The sequence below is a fragment of the Parasteatoda tepidariorum genome, chromosome 9 (genome assembly GCF_982258835.1).
Source record: "Parasteatoda tepidariorum strain Cologne lab strain chromosome 9, Ptep-v5.0, whole genome shotgun sequence".
NCBI lineage: Eukaryota > Metazoa > Arthropoda > Arachnida > Araneae > Theridiidae > Parasteatoda > Parasteatoda tepidariorum.
Window position 1 is genome coordinate 12,409,225 of NC_141763.1, and position 23,214 is coordinate 12,432,438.

Sequence of the window (23,214 nt, forward strand, 5' to 3'; positions counted from 1 at the left end):
CATTTTTGTTTCTAGAAGAGGGATTAAATGATGTATGAACTGAAAACTAACTTTTTGAAACATAACACATTTTTTATACATCTCTGATGCAGTCAGGCACTCTTCGCAAATTTGTGGAATAGTAAAATGATTATATCGAATACTTTACATTTCATTCATTATTTTCTTCAAGTTGATTACAGTAAATACTTGAAAACTACCTTTTGAATATGAAAAAAAGAGTGAACATCGAATAAAGCTGAAAAGCCCAGTCTCATAACAGAATTTCTGCCCTTGCACTTAGTGTATATTTTTAATCATGCTCTACAAGAAAATTTTCCCTTTTTACTTATGAAAGTAACGCAGATAATTGAAAGTATGAAATATGATACAATGCATTTAGTAAAAGAGAAAGTAAAAATTTTTCTAAAACAAAATAAAAGCCCATATAGGAGATAATACCAACTATTTTTTTAATGGATTACAATATATGTAAAGCTTAATGAGAGAAGAATTATAATTGGTCATACTGCACCAAACACAAATGTAACAACCATCAGAACTAACTAAATATGACTAAGGTCTAAGTCATGTGACCAGTACTTATTAATAAAAGGGACGCTCTAAGGCGTTGTCTTTTAAAGAAACACACAAGAGTAGAATAATTAAAATACCATGTATCAAAATGTATATATCAAATTTGAACCCCTAAAATTTTACAAAAATCAGGGGCTCTACTTATACACCAGTAGTGAAGATAGACATTAATTGATCGAGAAATATTGATGCATTATAATCGATGTGATAGATATGAATAACTCTGTATGGACCCTTTCAAAAACTATTTTAATATGTTAGATACAATTAATTTTCATTTTCTTTCATAGTATTTTTTTTCCTCACATATTAAGGTTTTCTTCTAAAAAACAATTCTTATGACCAAAAAAAAAACATGAAAAACATAGGAAATCAAATTTTTTTAAGAGTATTTCAAAAAATAAAACATAATAAAAATCTTTTTTAAAATATACCATAAATCTAGAACTTTTAAGATTCAAGGACATATGTATTGGAATCAATAAATTAGCAAGTCCCACTCACTCTGTAACGGTTTGAATGGAAAATTTTGAAGACTTGATTTTTTTAAATGTATTTTAAATTTTAAAAGCTTTTATCTTAGGTTTCTTCTTCCGTAAATGACGTGTACTACCAACATACCAGAAATTTGCTATCTTGTAAAAAAAAAAAAAAAAGGATTGCCTTAAACACTTAGATGTTTGATAATTATTTTTAAAAACTTCATAGTTTAAAATTAGAACAGAAATGTAAGCATTGTATTTAATATATGATATTAGTTGAAATTAGAATTTCTTTTTATATATGTAAATAAATTACGATGATTAAAACTTACATGGACCTTTATGATGTAAATAAAAGATAAACACAATAAATGCTTCTAAGTGATAAACAATCTAATCAAAGCTTAAGGCATACTTACAGTTGGTGAAATATAGGTTATGTCATCATTAGATGTAGAAAAGTCATTCAAAGTCTGATACATTTCGGAAATCACCAAATGAAACAGCATTATCCACATCCTTGATAGCTTCGCTCATTCATCTATGTTGCTCTTGTATTTGGTGAATTTTATATTTTATCTAGAAGAAAAGAAAATAAACACGGAAAGTTAAGTAATTGTCTTTAAAAAAATTAAGTATTTTAAGATATTAAGTTTGTCATTAAGTAGTTGAGCGAATTATCACTTTAACAGACAGACAAAAATTAAATTACTTATCCATATCCTTGATAGCTTCACTCATTAACCTGTGCCGTATTGTATTTGATCTTGTATTTGATCAATTTTAATTTTGATCTGGACAAAAATACACTAACAAGGCAACTTTAATTGTTTTCAACAAAAAATCTACTAAGACGAATTAAGCTGTAAATATTTTAAGTTGCCAAGTTTTTTTAACAAGTAGCTCATAGCTCAATTTACAAAAACATAATAATGCAGCAGAGGATATAATTGAAAAGCATAACGTAGGAATATGATAAGTACAATTTTAGTGAATAATCACTTTAGCAAATACACGAAAAATTAAATTGCTTACATAAGCTTTAAATTTATTTTGAAAAAAAAAAATAAAATAAGGAAAGGAAAAATGGAAAAAGGATAAAATAAGGCTGTGTTTATATCGTTTTTTTCCCTCCACAGAAAGCAAATTATAAAATGAGCTTTAAACTTATTTCACAAATAAATAAATAAATAACAAATAAGTAGAGACAAGTAAAAAAGATTTATTGTGTTTTTTACAGAGGATAAATTTTAGTGCTTCAAACTTAATCTTCGAACCAAATAAGCGAAATGAAATGGAGAAAATATATGTGTTCGATTAAGCGAGAATGATGCATTTGTGTTTTAATGCATTGCTTTTAATTTACTACTGTCATCACATTAAAGTGGATTATTTGTCTTTTATAATTACAAGTGTGTTTAAAAATAAGCTAAAATTTAATAAACAATATTAAGTAACATAAAATTATTTACTTGACGTATCTAAAGGGTGCTACTTTGTAAAGAAGAAATCAAATTGAGTTTTGCTTGAATTGAGTTTACTTTCCATTTGGGACTCTTTTTTCCTTAACTCATTCAATTCCACATGCTTATCATTCAGTTCCTTTTCTTGTATCTAAATAAGCATTAATTTAATTGCTCAAACAATAACATACTTTAAATTTATTATCAATATATTGAAATAATATCATTTAATTAATTTTAACAAATTAAAAGACTAAATATTTGACAAAATCAATTTAAATTTTTCACAATAAACCTCTAGCTCCATTTCTTGTTCCTCTTTCTGTTTTTTTCATAGCATCAATCAGTTAAGGAAAAAAAAACATATATAGTTAAAAGAAATAGGATAGAACTGTGTTTTTAAAAAAAATAATATGTTTTAAAAATACCAATTCAGTTTATGGCATATAGTGCAAAGAATAAAATATATCGAAATATATTTAAAAGAATAAATAAAGTTTTTTTTGTTAAATTAGTTTGAAATAAGTAGAAACAGAACTTGAACTTTTTGATAATGAGATAAAAACAAGGTGGCTACTCAAATCAGGTTTCAAATTGCCCTGATTTTTCCAGGTTTTCCAGTAAGAATCTTAAAAATTCCAGGTCACCGTGTTTTCTTTTCTAATAAATTGCTGGTGGGTACAAGAAAAGTGTCAATATTATACAGTATTTTATTTAAATGTTATTTTTTTAATATAAAATCTTGATTAGATGTGAAGAAAATAATATGTTTAGCTTGTAAAATATATTACTTTCAGTGGATAAAAAAAGTGTTAAAGTGTTAGTTTTGAAGTTTATGCACAAAATGTACCAAATAGCAAATACAGTGACCCAAAACAAAATTTAAATTGCCTTCTATCTCCTGTTGGAATGGATGGATCAATGTGTATTATACAATTTTCCATCTTGTAAAAGTTAGTTGAAAAATCACTAATTTTAATTGTGCAAGGTGTATTAACAGCAATGTAAATAAAACTCATATTTAAGCAATATTTCCTGAAATTCATTAATTTTAAAGATCTTGGAACCTGGAATAAAAAAACTGTCGCTGAGTTTTTTTTCTTTAAATGCATACATTTTTCAAGATCTAAGTAAAATGATTGATTTAAAATGTTCTAAATAAATTTAAATTGTTTCTCAATAAAGTAAAAACTGAGTTGTTTACCTCGAAGAAAGAAACAAATTAAATTAAAATAAGAAATATATATAAAAACTTCTTGATCAATTTTAAGTTATTTATATTATAACTTAAAGCACAGCATAGTTAAACAAATTTTATTAGGTTACTGAGGTGAAATACATTATTGTAAATTAACCTAAAAGGAATATTTAGATGGTTTCTATTCATATTTCATTTCATGAAGAGAAAGAAAAATAAGAAGGAGAAATAAATAAAAACAAATGTAATAAAAAGAAAAGCAGTGATGCCTGATGTAAAAACAATCTATCTATATTATATAAAACGCTAATACGTACGTATGTATGTATGTATCAATAAAACCGATGATATTTCTTTTCTCGCGCTGGCAACAGTTTTCATTTTTAATTGATTGGATTCGGCGCGCAAGAGCACGTTGTGAGCAACCAGATAACAATAACCAGAGTGAGCATTATCAGGTTGTTCAATTCAGATTCATGCACTAAAAACATGACAATATTTAATTTAAACTCAATTAGGAATTAATTAATTAATTGAAGTGAGAATGCTTTAAAAGGCCGCTGTTGAATTGATATTTTTCTACTGGGAGCTACTTAAACGTCTAAAAAACGTTTAAGTGTTTGTATTGAATGCACTGAATTTTTTTATATTTCGCGTTTATTTATGAGTTGAATTTTCACGCTTTAAAATGCGGAATATTAGTGAAGCAATATTTGATAATTTATTTTGCTAATATGTTTCTTATTTAGCTAATGTTTTGATTTTTTCACCATGTATAATCTAAATAGCTAATATACTTTTTTAAAAGCCAATAAGAACATTGGTAGAATTCTTCTACATAAGTACAATACTATGTCTTTGATGATAAAATACTATGTCTTTGATGATAATATATTATGTCTTTGTGCTAGAACATTGTGTTCATTGGCGAGCGAGCGCAGCGAGCCATGGTTCACGGCGTGAACCACATAGGATTGCGTAGCAATTCTCGGGGGTTGGCGAGCGTTAGCGAGCAGGGGGCGGAGCCTCCTAGTTAATTATTAATTTGCAATAATTATTATCAAACTCTTGCTTTAAACAGAATAATAATATAATTTTGTTAAATTTTAGTTGCGCAGTATGATTAATTATGCATCCTGGTATCGCACGTAAAATATCATAAGTGCATGAGAATTTTTTTTGTAAATCAAAGTGTGAAATGTTTCTGCACATTTGTGCCTGTTAATAACCTGTTTTGTGACAGTTCACTTTAATTATTATTTCTTCCATTTTCTATTATTAGTGTGAATTTAAAAAAAAAAAACTGTACTTTGTTAGAGATTCACTTACCACAGTTAAAAATTTCAAATGATATTGCCCTTCATTTAACAGTCTGTAACTTTAGGAAAACTGATATTAAGGTATAACTTATTACTTCTAAATCTTCAATTTTTTATCTTAGAAATGATACCTCATTCACTTAATATTAAGTTTAAAATTTTGGTCATCTGGTTGCCCAACTTCAAATCTGTACAGTGCAGAACAGAAATACAAGGTTTCGTTTTCCTTCTTTCGAATAAACAAATATAATTAATAAAAATTTCTATTCTAAGTTTATACATCATTAAACATGTTTTTCATACATTCCTTGGTTTTTGCCAGCTTTTCAGGGTAAAAGGAGAAACAGTTTAGGAAATATCTCTGGAATGTAAGCAACATATACCAACTTTCAACATTGTGATTAGTACACAGTTCGAATTTTTAAACAAAAATCAAATATTTACCAACAGAAACATTTAATGTTAACATCTAGTTGGTTCATAAAAGAATATTTTTCCTTTCAATAAAACATGCTATGAAAGGTTAAAAGAAAATTCAAAAAATTAGCATTAATGCAACAATTGTAATGATTTTGCTATTAGCGATTCAAGAAAATAGTGATTGGTTGGCTTTACCGAGAAAAAATAATTCATTGGATGAGAAGACAAAAGCTTTCAGAAAATAAAATCTATTATTAAATCATAACCAAATACTTTTTCGAAAGTTAAAAACACTAAAACATTTTGTTAAAAGAAAAAAATATCCCAAAAGCATTGGAACAAACTTGAACAATAAATGAATTGCGCCAACGGAGCACAAATATCCTAAACCCTTCTTCTACCTCTATTACAATTCCTAAACTGCTTAGTCCTATCATCTCTTAGAGAGTATCCTTGACCTCTAATAAGAGGTCAAACATTTCGACAATCATTTAGCAATATAGGACAGTTTCATATAGTATTATAGTTTAGCAGGGTAATAATGGAAAGAATTTTAATGCAAGCAATGTATTAGTAATTTGATGATATTTCAACTGTTTGACGATAAATTTCCGTATAAATAAAGTGGATATAACAGATGGTAAAGTAATTCAAATTAAGAAACAAATTCCAACTTTTCTTTAAAATTCCTTGATTTTTCCAGGTTTTTCCAGTATAAAATTAATTAACACCCCCGTTAAAAATGTGCTCTTGCTTGCTTACAATAGAAGTAGACAGCCGCAGACTTTTAGTCTGGAGGAGTTCTCCTCAAAGTCACACAATAGATAGAGCGCGAAATAAATAAATAAATTTGTTATCAAGCTAACCAAGGAAGATTAACATGCAAAGCAATTTTCAGTTTACTTTTGACTGAGAAGAGTGTAATGCTACCTCCTAATGATAATGCACAGCAGGAAATCCTAGTTTCAAGTTAATGTGATAAAATATTACAGCCAGAATTTTAATCTTTCAAATTTTGCTCATTTTGTTTTGCCACGGCATTTGAATAGTTATTGACAAGGACTGTTTAGAATTTTTCTTTGTGTCTCAAGTTCACGGAGTTTATTCAAACTCTCTTTAGCACGTGCTGAAAACTACAAATTAGAAATTAGTCTACAGACGTTACATTTTGTTCAGAAAATATTTAGCGCAGGTAGCTTAATAATAATTTGCGTTAATTCTCCCACCAATACAAAAAAAGCTATACCTAAAATGTATATGCAAATTATTACTCAGAAATCACAAGTCAGAATTCTACTTCGTAAGCCCATTGTAATTACTCTTATCCCAACAAAAAGTAGAGGAAATTTTGGTGTCTTATGTTTGCACTGCTTTTAACCTTTCTCTTCCCAGAAAAAAATAAACGAATCACTAAGCCCTTTTCGTTCTTTTTGAATAGCTCAAAAATTTCTGTTGCTGTTGTTGTTGTTGCTTATCCCCTTGGTCTAGAGCCCTAGACCAAGTCCAGAAGATCATGTCGCATCAGCAAGTCATAGACAGTCTCTCCATCACTCATCAGTTGCCACACAGAGGCACCAATGCAATCCAAAATTTGAGATGGAGAAGCGATGGTTGAGCAATATCAATAGGCATAAGTCTTTTTTTTCGCTCTGATGGTCAAACACTTTATATGAATTCTAAAGTACATAATTAAAATTCTTACCAGAACTATGATGCAAAACAAAACACTTTTCCATAAATCTTCCTCTTCATAGACATGCCCTGCAAAATGCAAAACAATTAAAAATAATACTGTTTAATTTACAACACTGTTAATGTAAATGTGAATAATACATTTCAGTTTTATTTATTAAAATGGAAAAAAAATCTAAACAACTTAGATTAAATGAATTCATACATCCTATTTCCATTCTTCTGTCTTTCAAAGTTAGCCCCGCTAAGCAAAAATATAAATATTGCATTTATAAAATGTTATTCTCCTTGATAATTTTTTAGTTGCGTCTGTACTATTTTTATCCGAACTACTTACACCTGACAAAAGAAGGCATATTAATTAATAATAAAGGAAGAAATTATTAAAAAGAATTAAAAAGTTTAAAATTAATACATTTTATTTTATTTGATGAGTTTAAGACTTTAGCATGTCATTGAAAAGACTATATTGCGGCATCCTAATTATTATTTAAAGTAGCTAAATATTTCTTAAACCACGTTATTTTGAAAAGAATTAAAAATTGAAAATTTTTTTCAACATTATTTAAAGTTCAAACTAAAAGTTGTTTATTTTCTCAATATGGCATAAAAGGAATGTATAAAAACTGGAACGTCATAAGTACTTTAATTGTTTTAAATATTTTGGACTGCGGTCTTTTTTTTTCTTTCTCGAAAACCGATTAATATCAATTTCTGAATTCGAACACTTCTTTTTTTGAGGAACAACCTCTTGTGCTCTTTTAGTTAAAAATTTATAACCTTATAGTAAGGAACAATTATCCACGAAATTAATTAGTAACGTTTAAGTGGGATAATTAGTTAATAACACTTCACTGTACACTTTACTGTGTGAAAACCTTTATATCAAAACTAAACAGTTTGAAAAAAAAAGAACTTAAATTCTTTATTTGTTTTAAAGGAAGTTTAAATTTTTTGTTTTGATAAGTGGCTGGCAAGGAACCTTATATATGAATTACTAAGATCTAAGGTCTGAGCTATTAAGTATTTTTTTTTCTCGTGTTAGCTTTTACACCAACTTTTTACTCTTACAAAGTATAGTTTTATACTTAATTATTACTCACAGCTCCAGTTATTCAAATCGTGTTTTAATATGTTACTAGTGAAAAAATATTAAAAGGAAACTGCACAATTGGTATATTTAAAGGCAATATGAAAGACAGTTTTAATGCCCTGATTTCTCAGGGTATGGAGTGTTTGCCTTTCAATGAGGTGAAACGGGTTCGAATTCCTGCTATGACTGGTCGATTTGAATTCCGCACCCAGCATGCATCGATCCTAGTGCTGGCAAAAAATATCTTCAGTGGCAGGCGGATCATGGGTTAGAGTCTCCTTGCAGTCAGATTAACCGTGGAAGGTTTTCCTCTCAGTTTAATGCAAATGCGTGATAGTTCCATCAAAAAAAGTCCTCCTTAAAGGTAAATTTCACAAAATACTTGATCACGTGTCTTCTGGTTGGGGTTCAAAATTACAAGGCTACGTAGTTGAACATTTGAAGTCGTAAATCCGAAATTGGGTCGAGTGTTTCATCGACGGTTATAAAATAAAATTGTCAAGAGAATCAAGGGGAAAAGAAATTCTCTTCCCTACCTATACCATTTATGATCCAAATTCAGCAAATTTGTATTTTACCTTCAAACGTTAGCCCGCGATAATTGCCAAAATAAGTTATCGATAACTTTTGACGCATAAAACACAATATTTTACCTTTAAACATCAACTCATTTTATTTTCTAGCCGGCCTTGAACATTGAATCAGTAACCAATGTCAGCTCCAATATCCCGGTCAATCATTGGGACAAACTAGCCATCGTGAAAGATATTTTAATGGAACTAACCCACATTTGTGTTTCATGGAGTAGGAAACCACGAAAACATCCTACGGTCAGCCCGACAGCAAGGGTACAACATTTGATCATTGTAGGAAGTCGTTAGTTTATAAAAATGAAGGGTAATGTAGTATCTTTCATAAGCATTGCTCATTACCTTCCTCCCCTATCGTCAGAAAAAAATAAGTTCAGAAGCGTTCGTTATATTTGCAAAAAACCTGCAAATTGACAATAATTAAAAATAATAAGATTTCAGTGTCGCATGTTAACAATGCTCATAACTAGGGACTGAATTAGAATTCTGGAGATTAAAGGAGGCAATTTATCGGAGGGTTCACTTGTCGTAACTTTAAGCCAAATTCAAACGTTATTGATATAAAAGATGTGCTTAAAATATTCACAATTTAATTAAATTATGACAAAGTAAATTTGAGCTTGAACTTTTTTAAATTTTTGATATCAGACATCGCTCATAACCTTCCTCCCACTTTGACCAAAAAATTGAGCAAATTTCTTTCCGATTTTAGGTGCTTCTCTTATATTTGAACAGTCCGAAAATCTTTTGAAGTACTCTAATATAATTCTTACCAGAGCTATGATGAATCACAAAATACTATTCTCCATCATAAAGACAACATCACATCCTGTCCTATAAAATAAAAGGTAATCAAAATTATATGAATAAAATATCATCCTTTTAAAATAATAAATTTACGACGCATATGAATATGTGGTCACTATTACTTCGATAACAATAATATTACAATACCCAATTCTTTCCCATACCTTTGTCAACCAAAGAATGCCTTCTAGGTATAGGGATTAATTATCAGTAGACACATACCGCACGGAGACCAAATATTTAAATATTAAATTATTGCCTGCCATTCACCACCAGATGCAACTTTTTACCGCCAAAATTATGCCATGTGCTCCAAAATAAGTGATTTCGATAATTTGCACTATGCAAGAAAGATGCTATTTTCAACTAAAATTTCATTGCCCGCATTCTTCTTGTTGTTGTTTCGAAAGCGACTTGCTTGTACCAGCAAGCCTTCTGGGTGATACCAAGCGAATTTTAAAGTGGAGAGTGCGTTTCTTGCTTTTCAGTGGCGCCTTCTATTATTAAGAATACGATTTCAGACACAGACACACACACGTCACAGCACCCTTAAAGGGTGAACCTATTCATTGATCCATCCACCGATCATAATTTTGACCTGAACCAGAAAAGTTCATATTTACGATCTAATTCCAATTCAGTTCCCCCAGAAGTTCGATTTGTTATGGAGACATGTAGGATTTTGTGACCCGACAGAGTTGACGTGCACCAATCACACTTTACTAAACGGGGAGTCTTCGGCCGGCAGGGATCAAACATATGGCCACTTAAACATGGTCGCAACGCTTCACCAACCAGGCTATCCAGGTCTTCGAAGAGTTTTTTTACTTTTGGACGTTACAAGATTATTAAATAAGACTTTAATGACGAATAAAACTATTTTTTTTATCTTCTCCACTTGCGGCAATACGAAAAACCAAGAAAGAAGATAAACCCTAAATTTTGCAAGATAAAAATGTTATTTATATTACGCTTAAATTTTAAACAAAATTAATTAAAAAGTAGAGAAATTTTTTCCTGCATTTTACAAATGAATCGTGTAGTGTAAATGATGTTTGGAGAAATGCTTTGCATAAATAATATAGTTAGCTATTTTAATAGTTTTAAATTTTTAATTTTTGAAAAAGTGGTCCAATATTTCACACGTAAATGTTTAATTTTAGTTTACTCTTGGTATTATATTAGTTCTATTTAAAACTTACATTATACTTTAATTTACTCTACAATTTATATACTCTGGTTTACTGTACATTCAACTAGACAAGCATTTTCCTTTACATTTAATTCTACACTTATTTTTTAGTTAACACAATTTTTATATTATGCTTTCTACTTTTTACTTTAAGCTTTACTTTACTAACTGCTGTCTTTACATTTTTTGACTTAATTTGTACTCCACATTTTATTTAACTTCATATATTACTTTTCGATTAGTTTACTTGACGCTTCAACTTTAAACTATGCTGTAATTTTTACTATAGTATATTTTAGTGCCTTCATTACTTTACAGTTAACTTTTTCTTTTTACTATATTTTACATTTTTTATACTTTCTACTTAAAGCATTGATTTGTAATTTAAACTTAATTTAATTTTTACATGATACACTTTTTAAAATTTTTGTTGCTTTACATTATTTTGTATTTTATTTAATATTTAACGCTACATTTTACACATTACTGTATATTACACCGTTCACTTGAATTTACGCTTTATTTACTGTACACGTTTCTTAATATCCTACACACTACTTTACGTCATACTTTCTACTATGCTTTAATTTTTTTCTATGCTTCATTTTTTATGCTTTCCGATTTTTACCTTTAGTTTTTCACTTTACGCTTTGTTATTATATTTTACACTTTCATTTAACTCTAACTTACTTTTTAATTAACTTTCATTTACATACGCTTGACTTTTTTTCTAATTTATTTTTTGTTTTTTTTCTCATTCTTTACGTAGCACTTTACCTTTTATTTCATGTTTTACGCTTTAAGTTTTCCTGATATTTCTCATTTTTCTACTCTTCATTCTCTGCTATAACTTCTACTTAATATTTTAAGTTTTACTTAATTTTAAACTTTTTTTATTTTACAAACATTCTACTTCATTAAATATTTTACCTTTTACACTTTATATTTTATCTCTGTTTTGTTTTTTATGCATTTCCGTGCTCAATTTTTATTATGGACTGTATTTTAAATTTTATTCTTTATTTTATGCTTATTTTTTTATTTCGATTACGCATTATTTGAACGCTTCAGTAAAACATTTTAAAATTCATTAATTTAATCCTTATTATCGCAAAATTAAGTCCTTATTTTTTTAAAAAAAATGGCTTTAACATGATTAGAAGACATCAGACATTTTCTGGACGAAAAGGTACCGTTTTTTTTTGTGCTTAATTTCGGCGAATATGTAGTAAGTCTTGAATAAAACTTTTTTTTAGTATACGAAAATATGTTTGCTATTAATATATCTCTTTATTTGTATTGCGTATTCTTTTTTATTTTTTTAAAAACGTATATAAATGCTGAATTATATTAACACGAAGATCATTACATTCTTCTGACTGACCTTTAAAAAGCTAAGGCATCGACTCTTAGTTGGATTTGTAGACAATATAGTTCTCGAAGGAGGAAAAAATATGACGTAGTGATTAAAATTGCATAAATATTTATGCAACACTATCATGACTTTTCAAACTTTATTTAAAGATGTAACAGGGAAGAAGATTTGTGGTTTACTTATTTTATCTGACAAGTAGCATGCGGGATACGAGCAACGTTTACGTAAAGCATTCGACAGCAAAACACAAAAGTTTCGAATTTTTTCTTTAAAAAAGAACAGTGATTGGGGAAAAATTACAATTGAAATAACTTCAAATTTAAAACTAAAGTTAAATATGAATAAGGTAAAGATTTGACAAAAATTACTTTTATGTCATTATAATTAAAAATTTATGAAAATCTGCAAAATTTCCTTAAGAATATTCTTCTCAAGCTCTTCGTATGAAATACCTACTTATTTTAGTTTTAAGTCAAAAACATTATGTTAGTTTTAGTTAAATATATGTTCATCTAGGCTCAAAATTAGAGTACTCCAGGGATAGACAAAATTAGAACTAAGTGGTGCGTTGTTACTTTCTTACGTCATCATAAGATAAGATATGCATATTTTTGGTCACAAGGAGAAAGGGAGTGTCCTAAGGTAGGGGAAAAAGCATACTTTATTTTTACATTTCTATATAAATCGAAATCGTTAATTTTTCAGTTTTTCTATAGATGGTTCAATATAGAGATTTGCGAAGATGACACGCATTTTATTCAGAATTTTCAAAATCCTGCAAAATTAAGAGAATTTATAGTTTTAGTTCAATCGAAGATGAAGAGAGTTGAATCTTAATAGATAGATGACACTAACAAAGCAAAATACCTATTAAAATTTTGCAACGTTTAAAATATTAGATTTAACTTAACTTTAAATTGCATTAAATTTTTTTTATAACATGTTATTCTCTTTGATAATTTTTCGGTTGCTTCTGTACTATTTTTGTCCTAACTTCTTAGATTTGACAAAAGAAGGTGTCAAACATTTCAAGAAAGGAATTATTTTAAAAAAATTAAAAAGTTTGAAATTAATGCATTCTACCTTATTTGCTGAGTTTATGACTTTGGCACGTCATTGAAAAGAATATATTGCGGCATCATTATTATTATAAATAGCTAAATATTTTTTGAACCACATTTTTTTTCAAAAGAATTAATTTTTATTTACATTATTTAAAATTCAAACTTAAATTTGTTTATTTTCTCAGTATGGCCTAAAAGGAATATATAAAAACGAGAACGACTTAGATACTTCAATTTTTTTTAATATTTTTGAATACGGTCTTTTTTTTCTCTTTCGAAAACTGATTAAGATCAATTTCAGAATTAGAATACATTTTTCTTTTTTTGAAGAACAAACTATTATATGCTATTTTTTGTTAAAAATTTATTACCTTATAGTTATTAACAATTATCCACGAAATTAATTAGTAATGTTTATGTGGGATCATTAGTTAATAATATTTTACTGCATGAAAATCTTTATATCAAAACTAGTAAATAATTTGAAAAAAAGAACTTGAATACTTTTTTTTTAAAGGGAGTTGAAATTTTTTGCTTTGCTAAGGGGCTTATAGGGAACCTAAGATCTGAATTACTAAGATCCAAGATCTGGGCTATTAAGCATTTTTTTTCTCTCATGTTTGCTTTTACTAATTACCAACTTTTTATTCTTAAGAAGTATAGTTTTATATTTAATAATCACTCACAGCTCCAGTTATTCAAATCGTGTTTAACTATGTTACTAGTAAAAAAAATTGGAAGGAAATTGCATAATTGGTATATTTAGAGGCAATATGTAAGATATAGATTTAATGCCGTGATGGCTCAAAGCTATTGAGGACTTGCTTTCCAATGAGGTGAATTGTGTGCGAGTTCCTGCGATGACTGGTCGATTCGAATTTCGCACCCGTCTTGCATAGACCCAAGAGCTGGCGTAAAATATCCTCCGTGTCAGACGGATCATGGGTTAGAGACACCTGGCCGCCAGATTTACCAAGTGAGGTTTTCATTGTTTTTCTCTCCGAGTAATACAAGTGTGTATCAGTTCTACCTAAAACTCCATAAGCGCAAATACTTGATCCCTTGTCTTCTGGATTGGGCTCAAAATAACAAGGCTACTTAGTTGAACATTGGTAATCAAAAACTGGGTCAGCTGTTCAATGACGGTTATAAAATAAAAGTTAAATAGTCAAGGAAGAAGCAAACTGAAAAAGAATTCCCTTACCAACGAGGTGTCCTGGGTTCGATGACTGATCTACATTTGTTTTACTCCCGGATTGCACGAGCCAGAAAGTTGAAGCAAGAGATCATCACTGCAAATGGGTTCCTCTCGATGTCACGTTTGCCGTTTTCTGTGTAGGTGAAAAAATATATTCGACATTTATAGTCATTCAATGGAACTGAAGGGAAATACGTTGAAAGTAAATGAACTTATGCAAATTATTTCAAATGAAATTATTATTATATCAAAAAGTTTTTTCTAGATAAAAAATTATTAATAAATTTAGTACCGTTATTTGAATAATGAATATTCGTCTACCGGTATAGTCTGTAGAAAACGAATACTGTAATAATAGAAAACAAATACTTTTAGAATTAGATTACATGTGCAGCCTAAGTTTGCCAGCTAAGCTCACTTATGTTCAAAAAACCAAAAGCTAGAATTTTGCATACAAATTTTCGCATATTGTACAAATTCGTTAACACACCTTAGCAACAAAATGTAAAGTTATCTCATACATAAAAACTATGGAAAGTTTTAGATTTTTTATAGCAGAAACTCAAGTTTGAATTTTACAAAACTGTCAAAACAAAAAAAGGTATGGTCAAAAGCTGATTCTGTGACTACTTCACTACCATAAAATGTTTCACTCATAACCTTTCTCCCACTTAGCCAGAAAAAGTGAGCAAATCCTAACTCCCTTTCCGCTTTCGCTATATTTGAACGGACTGAAAATTTATTGAAACACCAGAACATAACTCTTACCAGAAAAAAAATATGATGAATCACACAATATTATTCTCTATCATAAAGACAACATCCTATCTTATGCAATTCAAAGCAATCAATAAGATGTGTATAAAATATCAGCCTTTTAAAATAATAATAAATTTACGACACATATGAATATGTGGTCACTATTACTTCTTTATTCGAAGAAACATTTTATTACTACATTGTATAACAATATTATTAAATACCCTATTCTTCCCTGTCAACCAAAGTTGGCCCTCCTAAGTGTACGGATTAATTAACAGTGGACACCACCGCATGAAGACTAAATATATGGATATTAAGAATTGCCTGCCATTCACCATTTGACACAACTTTTTCCAGACAAATTTGCACCATGTGTTCCAAAATCATTGATATCGACTTCATTTAATACGCAAGAACGATACTATTTTCTAGAAAATTTTATTGCCGCACCGTTGTTGTTGTCTCTAATTCCACTTGCCCATACCAGTAAGCCTGCTGGGTGAAACCAAGCAAATTTTAAAGCAGAGGGTGCGTATCTTGTTTTTCAGTGGCGTCTTCTATGGCCAAGAATTCTATTTCAGACACACACACGCCATAGCCCGTTTAAAGGTTGAACCCATTCATTCATTCATCCACAGATCATAACTTTGACCTGAACCAGAGAACAATCTAGCTGCAATTCATTTCCCCCAGAAGATTGTTTTGTTATGGAAACATGGAGGATTTTGTGACCGGACCGAGATAACGTGCACCAGTCAGTCACCGTGCACCAGTCTTCGGCCGGCGGGAATCAACTCACGGCCACTTAAGCAGGCTCTACCAACCAGGCTATCCTGGTCTCCGTAGAATTACTTCATTCTTGGATGTTACAAAATTACCAAATAGGGGCCGGGATAGCCTGGTCGGTAGGGCGCTGGGCCCATATCCAAGAGGTCGTGGGTTCGATCCTCGCCGGCCGAAGACTCCCCGTGTAGTAAATGGTGACTGATGCACGTTAAATCTGTCGAGTCTCAAAGTCCTCCATGTTCCCACAACAAATCAATACCTCTGGGGGTACTGATCCAGGAGTTTCCTTGTCTTCTGGATTGGTTCAAAATTACAAGGCTACGGAGTTGAACGTAAGTAGTTGTAAACCCATGAAATTGGGTCGGCTGTTCAACGACGGTAATAAAAAAAAAAAATTACCAAATAAGGTTTCAATGACGAATGAAACATTTTTTATCTTCTCCACTTTCGGCAATACGAAAAACCGAGATTTACAGTGATAAAGGTTTCGTTAAAGAATTAAAAAAAAACGATTTTTTTTTATTAGAATTAAATTTAAAATTATTGTTATTGACGGTGATTTTATTCAGAGGCATTTTTAAGTGTTTTTTTTTAGACTCTTTCTATCGTCGTTTTTTTTTCGAAAATTTTCGGGTTATAAGTTTTGTTTTAAGAATAGAAACCTATTTTTTCCGTTTTATATTTTTCACAAACTTTTTAAACATTTTTTTCATTTTCGCTGTCAAAGATACATTTCGAAATCAAGTTAATTTCACATCAAATTTTAATTTATGGTTAATAAAAAAATAATTCAATAAAACATATTGCGCTATATTAATCCCAATAATATCAGTTTTGTTTAGTATCTAATAAACTTTACGATTCTAAACTAACACAAACTGTATCTAGCATTACTGGTTTAAAAGATTAAGTCCTAAATTTTATGAGATAAAAACGTTATTTATACTATGCTCAAATTTTTAACAAAACTAATTAAAAAGGTAGAGAAATTTTTTTAAGCATTTTAGAAATGAATCGTGCAGTGCATATAATATTTTGATAAATGCTTTACATAAATAATGTAGATAGCTATTTTAATAGTTTTAAATTTTAGATTTTTGAAAAAGTGGCCCCTATAAAATATGGTTGATAACAATTTCTTACTAAATTTGTCCTATTTCGTTCAGCAAAAAAAAAAAATCATAAAAAGTTTAAGCAAAATTTACTTTTGGTTAAATTTGTGATCGAGACCCCAAGTTTGAATTTTGCTTCAAAACGTTAGCGAATTATTGCAAATAGTTCGCCCAAAATTTTCGCCAGGAAGCCACAAAAAAAAAAATTAATGCAGCAATTTGATAATGTAGGAAAATGTTTGAACCTTTCCACCAATCTTCAGAAATTAAGATTCTCCTCAACGCAGGGATAGTAGAAGCTACAATTTTCAAAAGTGTGTAAAATGTTGTTTAAACCATGTGATTATAAATCAAGATGATTAATTTGAAAATTGTAGAATCACATGCCTGTTTGAGAGAATATGAATCCCGATATGTGGCTTTTAAATCACGTAAATATGAAACTCTACATCGAATTTTTAAAAAAAAATTGAAAATATAAGTCATGATAAGTAATTTTGAGATTGCGGAAATATGAATCCTGATGTATAATTTTTAAATCACGTATAACGATGCTTGATGGATTATACGAAAATCGATGCTTGATATTACAACCGCATAAACGAATCACAATATTGGCTTTTTAACTCGCGTGACTACGAATCGCCACATAGGGTTTTAAAAAGGCCTAAATACTAATTGCGATACTGGATTTTTAAATCTTGTAAATAAGAATCGCAATGTACGAAATTTAAATCGCGTGAATAAGAATCGCAATGCGCAATTTTTAAATCAGGTAAATGCGAAAATCGATGTTCAATATTAAAATCGCGTGAATAAGAATCGAGATATTAGCAGATTCTGGGTTTGGGATTTCTAAAAGGCTTGTTTGTATTGTTTTTCCTTAGCCGTAATAAATAAAAATTAGATTAATTGAATGAACAAATATATTTTCACCACAAACCCACAGCAATTTTTTTTTTATTATTTCGTTTGCTTTCCCGCCTGCAAAGTGGAAGCAGCGACGTCTGAATTACGAAAATACGAGCTGTCTGGCGGGCTGGCAAAAATACGGAAAATCTAATTTTCTGCACGTTAAAAGCGGAAAAAAAACAGTTAAAATAAAAGGCGGAAGGTTTAGCAGCTGCGACGTAGTTTGAATTTCCTATTTATCTTTGATAATCGAAAATAAATATAATTTTTTTACTTCAACGACTGAATTTTCAGAAAAAGCGGAATATTTATTTAAAAAAAAAACAGAAACTTTTCGAGAATCGGGGTTTTTGATTAAAAAAAAAAGCTAATGTCTTTATTTTTTTTCAATTTATCTATTTCTCTGTCAAAATACATTTGCTATCATAAATTTTCGTTTTATATTCTTTATCTTTCTTCTTACAAATATCGGCTGTTTTCCCATATTGATTACTCATTTAAAAAACTTTTAACTATAAACTAAACACACTATCAAAAAAATAGGCACAGTTTTGTATAAATAGTGTGCATTAATAGTGGAGGAACTGGTTTAAACTAGTTTACTCAGGATGCATTAGCACTTGTTTATACTCCTAGACTCAATTTTTAATGGTCAACCTCTCAATTTTGTGTAACTGAGGGTACATTTAATTTTGTCCTCTCTGTTGCATGAGAAACTTTAAAATTGTTAAACTGCTTTTTCTTCAAAAATATAACATAACATGATTGTACTAATAGATTTTATTGTAAAAACCCGTTATTAAGTTAAAAAGTTAAGTTAAAGGTAAACGTGGTAATGAATAAAATGAACTTAAAAGAAAATTTGTAACAAAGGGGGCAAATATATATTTGAGATAATTTTTGACTTGAAAAGCAAGAATTTTTTTTTGACAGAAATCACTTCATAATTAGCACATCAGGAACAGACATTTGGTGAAATGTAAAGTAATTTAGATCAGATTATTTTAATGAAAAAATTTTTAAAAAAAATGACTCTGGGCAGAACAAACACTTCATAATAATACACTAAATGTATATTTAGTGAGTTTTAAAACCACTTGTATTTAAATAAACATAAAAGTAAAAGGGTAAAATTGAAATATGTTTATTACCAGTAAAATATTTTTTGTACAGTTAATGGAACATTATAATTTAAAAATTTATAATTTAAATATAATAATCTACAAACAATAAAAACTTCATTAACACTTAAAACTATCTTTAAAAATATCACAATCCAGAGAATAGATTTATAATAACATTAAGTTCTAGCAGAGAAGGAAAAACAAATTTAAAAAACATAGGACAACCATTTAAGTGATTGGTTGCAAATTTAAGCCTGGTGCCTTTTACAAATATGAAGGAAAAAGCATTTTTAATTTATTAGATTTCAAAAAATACTAAAGTTTGAGAGAAGTTTTTTTTCTTCTACACTTGAATCTGGGGGGGGGGATTATTTGATTTAAAGAATTTTTTGTAGTACACTCATTGTAAAGGTGCTCTCGCAATTCCATGTAATTTATTTTTTAAAGTTAATTTCATTTCACAATTTAAATATACTATTATTTCATTAAAAATTTTAATATATTACCAAAGCACTTTTCGGTAAGCTATTATTTTAATTATTTAAATTGTTTAAGTAAAAATTATTAATTGCTTTAAAATTAATTCTCATATTTGCGATTGTTCACATTTTTTTTACTATGTTTGTTTCATTATCCTTCGAATTAATCAGGCGTGAATTTCCGAATCAAAATGCTCATCCAACATTAAAAAGAGTCTTAACCAATTCATTCCTTTAGAATTTAGATATAAAAAAATAATTTTTTTTAAGGATTTATTCTAATCTTTTTTCTTCTTCTTTCTTCATTAATCTTTAATATTTTCCATATTTTCTCTACATTTTTAACTTATGTGCATATATATATATATATATATATATATATATATATATATATATATATATATATATATATATATATATATATATATATATATATTGTTAGTTCAGACACTTCCATCCAAAATTCATACACACACCATCCTTGCAGCAAAAAGGAATATACACAAATGTAATAGAGTCATTCCTTGACAAGATAAGTAAGAATACTCACTACATATTCATCTTCATGGCCTTCATTATCATCTGGCTCTTCACTGTTTGGATCACAATCTTTAACTAAGTACTTTAATATGTTACTCAATGTTTCAAGTACTGAAAGAAATTATAAGTTTCAATACAAGTACACAAAACAACTTGCTTTTTAACACAAAATTAAAAACACTCAGGTAAATCGTTAATGTCAAAACTATATTAAGCATTGCTCTCTTAGAGCAATACTTTAGCTGCGATGTTAAAAATTTTAATTAATTAGCAAAAACATAAACTGCTGTTTGTAGAAAATGCAACACCATGAAAGAATCATCAGAATCAAATGAAATTTAATGCAGAAACGACTTGTACTGATACAAATAAATGATGAAATTTTCAAAACAAAAGAAACAAATTAAGCGTCCGAAATCAGTATTTGGTGCAGCCACCACGCGCTGCAATAAGTGCTGCTATACGACGTGGCATGGAGTCAAACAGATGTTCAATATCTGCTTGAGGAAGAGAATTCCATATCGCTTGTATGCGCAACCAAAGTTCGTCTTTGGAAACTGCAGGACGCGGATCAGGAGTGAGACGCCGACCAACCATATCCCACACGTGCTCAATAGGCGACATATCCGGCGAATAAGCAGGCCAAGGAAGAAGTTGCATGCGTTGTGCTGAACAGAAGTCTCTAACAGTCCGCGCAACATGTGGGCGTGCATTATCCTGCTGAAAGATAGCTCCAGGGATGCCTTGAAGGAAAGGAACGACTTCGGGCTGTAGCACTTCACGGACGTATCTGTTGCTATTGAGATTACCCTCAATTCGTATCAAATTGGATCGTCCATGATACGAAATCGCACCCCAGACCATAACTCCGGGTGTTCGACCACTATGTCGTTCAATAATACACTCAGGAAGGCAGCGTTGACCGGCATAACGTCTAACACGAACACGGCCATCATGGGTCCACAAATTGAAGCGTGATACATCTGAAAAGACAACTTGGTGCCAATCAGCTCGCCAGTCTCTGTGCTCAAGAGCCCACTGCCGACGCAGCCGTCGATGATCCGCCGTGAGGGGAATCCTGTATAATGGCACCCTTGCACGCAATCCACGGCGCAGCAGACGACGACGAATTGACGAAGCCGACAATTGTACACCTGTAGCAGTAGACCAATGTGCTGCCAGCTGCCTGGAGGAAGCTGTGCGATCATTCACCGCCATGCGGAGCAGGTGTCGATCATCGCGCTCTGACGTCACCTTCTGTCGTCCAGTGCCTGTTTTTCGAGTTGTTCGGTGCTCGTCGGTCCACTGCTTCCAAACTCGCATCACTGTGGAACTGTTCCGCTGCATACGAGCTGCTATTGCGCGATAGGAAAATCCTCCTTCTCGAAGGCCGATTATCCTCCCTCGTTCAAACTCCGTAAGTTGCTTGAATTTCTTATTCTTCCGTCGTGGAGGCATACTCAGGTCTCACTAAACGTTTGCCACTAACAAATAATCATAGACTATTTTCAACGTCCCGCTACAGCACTTTATTTATACGCTTTCAGCATCAATTCAGAGGGCGCTGCGCGCGCCACGCACGCGCGATGGCTCTGAAACTTTATTAATTTGCATAATATCCTATAATTGACATTTGCTGCGAATTTCATTTGATTCTGATGATTCCTTCATGGTGTTGCATTTTCTACAAACAGCAGTTTATTTAATTAAGAAAAATTTTATTTTGAAAAATATTGTCATGCTATTATAGGGTATACATATTTCCTAGCTTTTAAAATTTCTTCATTTCATCAATTTATAATACTTTTTAACTGGGTGCGTAGCCAAATCTTTCAACAAAAAATAAGCACCTTTTAAGAACTTTTTAAGGATTAGATACATTAAAAAGATGCAAAATAATTTTCAAAGAATTTACACGATCATGATAAAACAATGTAAAATAATTGACGCTATCACACGTTACGGACCGACGGTACGCCGAAACGGATTGTGGTCGAATGAAATGTGAAAGCGTTGAATAGAACAAAGTGAAAAGCAAGCTTTTGCATAATACATGGCGAAAATCGACATAATAACGAATTAAAACCTTATTTTCGAAAAGGGAAAATTAAGCACTTTTTAAAAGCACCCAATGAAAAAGCACCTTTAAGGGCTTTAAAAAATCGAAAATAAGCACCTTTAAGCACTTTTTAAAAAACACTACGCACCATGTTTAATCATTCCAAATCTCGTTCTAAGCAAATTAAATGAGCTGTTTAATTTTTATCCAATTTCATTCAAAGCGAAAATAAATACTTTTATTTTAACACTAAATGTAACTCTTTGCGCAATACAAGCGTATAACTATTTATAATTCAATGTTGCGACAAAATGAATATCAAAAGTTCTTTTTTTAAATCTAACTTTCTTTAAGTTGCTTTATTTCTTTATTAACCTCAAAAATGTTTTGGTTACAGGGTTAAATTCTGAAGGGAATTTTTGGTGATTAATTTTCAAGCCAGATTATTTCTAATTTAACGTTAGTTCGCTTTATTTTTGACTGAATCATTTCTCAATAACTCGCCAATAATGGATCTCCTAAGTGTGGGTTAGGATCAACAAATACACTTGGATTTTGAAAATGCTGGACTTAGGTCTAGTGGGTTTTTGTATGTCCCATGGCCCCTCAGCCTGACTGCCAGAAATGTTACAAAATTGACTTTTTGAATCTGTCTTGCTAAAAAAAAAGGCTCTATTGTGAAGGATGCACAATGTGAAGTTTATGATGAATAGGGAATGTGTTTCTTTGTGATGCCATTATTAATTGATAAATTTCTCAATTTTGATGAATAAAAATTGGTAACAACTTGACAGCTCATTTTCTTAACATAAGAGGACTTTACTTTGCCCTATTAACAGGGCTCAAACTCAGAATGGCATATAATATTTTGTTTTTTCATTGCTTTAAATAAAAAATTTTTTAACAGTTAGCCTTCACAGAATTTAAATTAGTACAAATTTGAGGTTTACAAACCATATTTTAAATAGATA